Source organism: Oncorhynchus kisutch, unplaced genomic scaffold (assembly GCF_002021735.2).
Source record: "Oncorhynchus kisutch isolate 150728-3 unplaced genomic scaffold, Okis_V2 scaffold1094, whole genome shotgun sequence".
NCBI lineage: Eukaryota > Metazoa > Chordata > Actinopteri > Salmoniformes > Salmonidae > Oncorhynchus > Oncorhynchus kisutch.
Window position 1 is genome coordinate 71,164 of NW_022263039.1, and position 6,716 is coordinate 77,879.

Below are 6,716 nucleotides of genomic sequence, written 5' to 3' on the forward strand. Positions count from 1 at the left end.
GACCAGGAACTGGATATAGTCTTAACAATGTGGTGATGTTTTCAGACCAGGAACTGGATATAGTCTTAACAATGTGGTGATGTTTTCAGACCAGGAACTGGATATAGTCTTAACAATGTGGTGATGTTTTCAGACCAGGAACTGGATATAGTCTTAACAATGTGGTGATGTTTTCAGACCAGGAACTGGATATAGTCTTAACAATGTGGTGATGTTTTCAGACCAGGAACTGGATATAGTCTTAACAATGTGGTGATGTTTTCAGACCAGGAACTTCAATGTCAAAATTGCTCTGAATAGTCATTTTCCAGAGGGTCTGAATACTTATGTAAATAAGGTATTTCAGTTTTATTTTTTTAATTGCAGAAATGTCTAAAACCCTGTTTTGGCTTTGTCATTATGGGATATTGCATGTAGATTGATGAGAACATGTTTTATTTTATCCATTTTAGAATAAGGCTGTTAACTCAATCAGAAATTACATTTAAATTTCAATCGTGCTAGATTGCGGCCCTTCCACTGTTCCAGAATGAATCTAGCCTAAACCCTCTAGAATTAGAATGAGTGACCCAATTCAACATATATCCGATGTTGGTTCAATGTCATTTAATTAACAATGTTCCGACAGGCATAAATACAAATAAAATTGTTAAAAATACAAGCCTAGTTGGTTTAGCCACGGAAAAAGGCAGGAACCTTCCCGCTAGCCATGTTTGGCTGAGATATTGGATGAGCTGGATTTGCAGGGAGAAGAGTTTGGATTGGTCTGCAATGTTGCATGCTTCTGTCTATAACGTCTGCTGCTCAGTATGTGTTGATATATCTTTCAAAAACAGCACGGTAGAAAGGACTAACGTTAGCCATCGAGAACTACAAAAGTGTTGCTACTTTGATGCCCTGAATTTAGCAGGCGCTATCAACAGATCATTTGGAAAAAGTGATTGGCTACTTTCTGTACACGCCCCGGTCAGTGTGAACCAGAGTGACTTGACACAACGCTGCCAAACCAGATGTAGCTACAAACAGAACAGAGTTAAATATTTCCAGTCTGTGTGAACCAGAGTGACTTGACACAACGCTGCCAAACTAGATGTAGCTACAAACAGAACAGAGTTAAATATTTCCAGTCTGCCGTGAAGCGTTCACCCATATATACGGGTAAGAGTCTAGCTACATTTTCACATATTCCAAGTTTCTAATTTGGTCAGAAAGTAATTTTCATTGCAGGTTAAAGCGTACTGTTCTCTAGCTAACGTTACATGTATGATCTGTGTAGTAATATTATTCAAATCAGAAATGCATTTGCATTGCTAGTTATAGCTGCAGCAGTGTATGTCAAGAGGAGGCAGCGGGTTAAACCGCTAGACCACCCTAAGCCATAATCTCATGTCATGATCTATATTATTATAATGTCATTATCTAGTTATAGCTGCAGCAGTGTATGTCAAGAGGAGGCAGCGGGTTAAACCGCTAGACCACCCTAAGCCATAATCTCATGTCATGATCTATATTATTATAATGTCATTATCTATCTGTTATTATAATGTCATTATCTATATTATTATAATGTCATTATCTATCTGTTATTATAACATGCCATTATATATCTATGTTACTATATTGTCATTATCAATCTGTTATTATGTCAATATCAATCTATGGTATAATATGTCATTATCTATTTAGATTATTACAATGTCATTATCTATGTTATTATGTCATTGTCAATCTATATTATTATGTCATGTCATGATCTACTTATGCCATTATAATGTCATTATCTATGTTATTATGTCATTGTCAATCTATATTATTATGTCATGTCATGATCTACTTATGCCATTATAATGTCATTATCTATGTTATTATGTCATTGTCAATCTATATTATTATGTCATGTCATGATCTACTTATGCCATTATAATGTCATTATCTATGTTATTATGTCATTGTCAATCTATATTATTATGTCATGTCATGATCTACTTATGCCATTATAATGTCATTATCTATGTTATTATGTCATTGTCAATCTATATTATTATGTCATGTCATGATCTACTTATGCCATTATAATGTCATTATCTATGTTATTATGTCATTGTCAATCTATATTATTATGTCATGTCATGATCTACTTATGCCATTATAATGTCATTATCTATCTATGTTATTAAACTGTCAATATTTATATATATTTGTTATTATGTCATTATCAATCTATATTATATATATTTTAATTTGGACTGTACACTTGTTTATTCCATGTGTAACTCTGTGTTGTTGTTTGTGTCGCACTGCTTTGCTTTATCTTTGCCAGGTATCAGTTGTAAATGAGAACTTGTTCTCAACTAGCTTACCTGGTTAAATAAAGGTGAACGTTATTATACTGTCATTATCTGTCTATGATATTATAATGTCATTATCTATCTTGTCTGATAGATAGTGTTTGCTTTGAATTGAATCATGGTAATGTTACCGTGGTAACATTTATTTTAAATGGTGCATAGCCGAAAAGGGGCCATGGGATTGAATCCCGACCTTAGTATGACTGTAAGAGGTTGACTGTAAGAGGGGATGGATGGAAGAGCTCCTTTCATATGCCCAACAATGCCATCTGCCGGACAGGAAGGGAACATACTGTATGTCATAAACAGAAACTTCTCTTTTTATTGAACAATAACAATATATTGTTCAATATAAAATATTTGTCAACAGGAACTTAATATATTATTTCTAGTATAATACTGTAATAGAACATCAACAGACAGCAGCCTATAAATACTGTGTTGCAGTAAGGAGGACCAACAGGGCATAGTAAAAACTAAAATAGTATTTAATGTATTTACAATGAACATACAATCATGTCATATTTTACAAGTTATATACAGAACGTAACATTGTTAAATATAAATGTATGCATTTTGAAAAAAGGTAAAATAAATTGAAGCATTTGGGACATCTAAAAGTCTGACATGTTTAAAATACAGGAAGATGCTATTTTCACATTTCAATGCTTTTTGTTTTAAAAGATTTCCTGCAAAGTGCCATGAGCTTTTGGTGTATTTATCACCTTCTAACGCGAGCCAACACCCCACTGCCCCATTCAACCTTAATGAACCTGGTCAGCCCAGGATCCCCCTTCAACCTTAATGAACCTGGTCAGCCCAGGGTTCCCCTTCAACCTTAATGAACCTGGTCAGCCCAGGATCCCCCTTCAACCTTAATGAACCTGGTCAGCCCAGGGTTCCCCTTCAACCTTAATGAACCTGGTCAGCCCAGGATCCCCCTTCAACCTTAATGAACCTGGTCAGCCCAGGGTTCCCCTTCAACCTTAATGAACCTGGTCAGCCCAGGGTTCCCCTTCAACCTTAATGAACCTGGTCAGGCCAGGGTTCCCCTTCAACCTTAATGAACCTGGTCAGCCCAGGGTTCCCCTTCAACCTTAATGAACCTGGTCAGGCCAGGGTTCCCCTTCAACCTTAATGAACCTGGTCAGCCCAGGGTTCCCCTTCAACCTTAATGAACCTGGTCAGCCCAGGGTTCCCCTTCAACCTTAATGAACCTGGTCAGCTCAGGGTTCCCCTTCAAACCAGAGCTGTGTTCACCACAGGGTTGGTGTCCATTACATTTAAATTCCAGGCAATTCAAAAAGTAAACCAAATTCCAATTCCAAATTGTCCTTATCAAAAAGCATAGTAGAGAATTGGAATTTCACTGTAATTCCTTGAAGATGCAGTCCAGGATGGAATTGCAACAAAAAATAAACACATCATACTAAATGGATGATGTAGTACACAAAACACTAGCTCACTACCATCAGGTCTTAATGGCCTGGTACTCAGGGCTCTATCGTCCCTCCATCATGTCCTAATGGCCTGGTACTCAGGGCTCTATTGTCCCTCCATCAGGTCTTAATGGCCTGGTACTCAGGGCTCTATTGTCCCTCCATCAGGTCTTAATGGCCTGGTACTCAGGGCTCTATTGTCCCTCCATCAGGTCTTAATGGCCTGGTACTCAGGGCTCTATTGTCCCTCCATCAGGTCTTAATGGCCTGGTACTCAGGGCTCTATTGTCCCTCCATCAGGTACTAATGGCCTGGTACTCAGGGCTCTATTGTCCCTCCATCAGGTCTTAATGGCCTGGTACTCAGGGCTCTATTGTCCCTCCATCAGGTCTTAATGGCCTGGTACTCAGGGCTCTATTGTCCCTCCATCAGGTACTAATGGCCTGGTACTCAGGGCTCTATTGTCCCTCCATCAGGTCCTAACGGCCTGGTACTCAGGGCTCTATAGTCACTCCATCCGGTCTTAATGGCCTGGTACTCAGGGCTCTATTGTCCCTCCATCAGGTCTTAATGGCCTGGTACTCAGGGCTCTATTGTCCCTCCATCAGGTCTTAATGGCCTGGTACTCAGGGCTCTATCGTCCCTCCATCAGGTCTTAATGGCCTGGTACTCAGGGCTCTATTGTCCCTCCATCAGGTCTTAATGACCTGGTACTCAGGACTCTATCGTCCCTCCATCAGGTCTTAATGGCCTGGTACTCAGGGCTCTATTGTCCCTCCATCAGGTCTTAATGGCCTGGTACTCAGGGCTCTATTGTCCCTCCATCAGGTCTTAATGGCCTGGTACTCAGGGCTCTATTGTCCCTCCATCAGGTCTTAATGACCTGGTACTCAGGACTCTATCGTCCCTCCGTCAGGTCTTAATGGCCTGGTACTCAGGGCTCTATTGTCCCTCCAACCACTCTGATATTATTGCAAATGCCATGGAAAATCACATGAAACACTTATCCTCAAAAGAGTAGGTCTATCTTACTTTTAAAAGTCAGGTTAAAACAGTGTAAAACATGGTTGCTGTGGATGTTGTTTCAAAGCCTAATACAACAAAATGGACAGTGCTTTCTAAAGTGATGACCCATATGTATATTCCAGTTTATGCACAGGCTTATGAGCCCAAGCCATCCTTATGGCATTACCCATCCTACAGCATGCATGGCAGAAAAACATCAAACTGATTTAAGATGTCTTTGGTACATAATTGGTCTAGCCTATACTCCAAGATTAAACACATTCTAGTAACGGCCTTTGAGTGTGGACTGTATTACTGTGCATACTGGTGGACTGGTTACCTTATGCTACACTCCAACATTTATATCCATGAGTCTGGCAGAGAACGTAAAGCCCTAGGCCATGCGTTTGATTCATTGATTGAGCAGGGTGGCTTACAGTTAGCCTACAATTAGTGAATTTGTATTTCATTTTGAATAGCCTAGTAATAGGGAATGTTTAATATTTGAATAATGAATTGGGTGCCCCATTACCTTTAGCTATCCATAATACAGTATCTCACCACTGTGCGTTTCCATCTCCTCCTCTCTCTCCTTTATTCCTTTCTGGAGCACACAGAGGGGCTGTCAACAGTTTAGTGAAGTATGTTTCGTTACGAAAACATGTTTCTGTCGATGTTTCCGAAAAGATTTCACTTGGTTTCCAAAATGAAGCACTGGGTAGCTGCAGGAACAAGGTTGGAGAGCCCATCCAGAGTTTTGTCGGACGATCACCTGTCGGGCAGTGAGAGGCTGGCTGCTCCTCAAACTGCTTGAGCTGGAGTGAAATACTGTTTTTGTGTGCCCTAAAACTGAAACAACCTGGTGTTTACAACAAGCAATGTTAGGCAAGAGTTGCTGAAAGGGTCTGAAAAAGTCAACCAACCCAGAACGCAACGCAAGTTTGAGGACAAAGAAATCCTTTCTACCCAAGCTACGGATGAGTAGCTGTGTCTAAGCGGGTGAATTCAAGTCGAACCACCTAGCCTCCATCTCCCATCGAATCGTGGTATCTAAAGCGTTTCATTCCTATGCTGTGAGCTCTGAGCTACAGAGCTGTCTGTCCTCAGAAGACCCCTTCCAGAGAAAAGGGGGGGGGACAGACTCCTAAGGGACACGGACACCGGGAGGACGAGCAACGAGGTGCGCAGGAGAAGTGCGTCATCGAACAACGGAACAGTCCACGCAGAGAATCCCCGGAGATCACCCCCCTACGTAATTACATCATTATATTCTGACCCATAAAAGTGGCAGTTTGAGGCAAGGCTAGGGTTAGAATAGCATAGCTGACAAATTCACCCAAATGTATATTTCTCTTGTGTACTTCTTTTTCTCTCTCTTTTGAAATCCCCATTGTGGGTAACACGCGCCATAGTGTGTTGGCCCGTTATACTAAGTTCTAATCAATAGCCTATAATGTGTTTTGTCTATGTGTATCATCATTTTAGTTTTTAGTAAATAATTCATTAGTGGGACCCGGGTCCGTGCAGATTCAAGGGCTATACAACGATCAGATTATGAGACTGATAGAGGAAACGGGTTCATTAGCGGCTGTTGTAAAATCGATATTCTGATATCCTTTGAGTTAATTTGGGAAATAGAAACTCAATAAATGTACAGAAAGTTTCTGATTTTTGCAATGTTACGTAGATGGAAAAAAGCTGTCCTTGAAATGGTCTTGATATGTTCTTCAAAAGAGAGATCAGGGTCCAGAGTAACGCCGAGGTCCTTCACAGTTTTATTTGAGACGACTGTACAACCATTAAGATTAATTGTCAGATTCAACAGAAGATCTCTTTGTTTCTTGGGACCTAGAACAAGCATCTCTGTTTTGTCCGAGTTTAATAGTAGAAAGTTTGCAGCCATCCACTTCCTTATGTCTGAAAC

At 40.2% G+C, this 6,716-nt stretch overlaps 1 long non-coding RNA gene across 1 annotated transcript; it reads right to left on the reverse strand.

Moving 5' to 3' along the window:
• Positions 1-2,820: 2,820 nt before the first annotated feature.
• Positions 2,821-3,926, reverse strand: LOC116364481 (uncharacterized). Its single transcript, XR_004208011.1, has 2 exons — positions 3,566-3,926; positions 2,821-3,528 (listed from the first exon to the last, which is right to left on the reverse strand). It is a non-coding gene; the product is annotated as an uncharacterized LOC116364481 (long non-coding RNA).
• Positions 3,927-6,716: the final 2,790 nt, after the last annotated feature.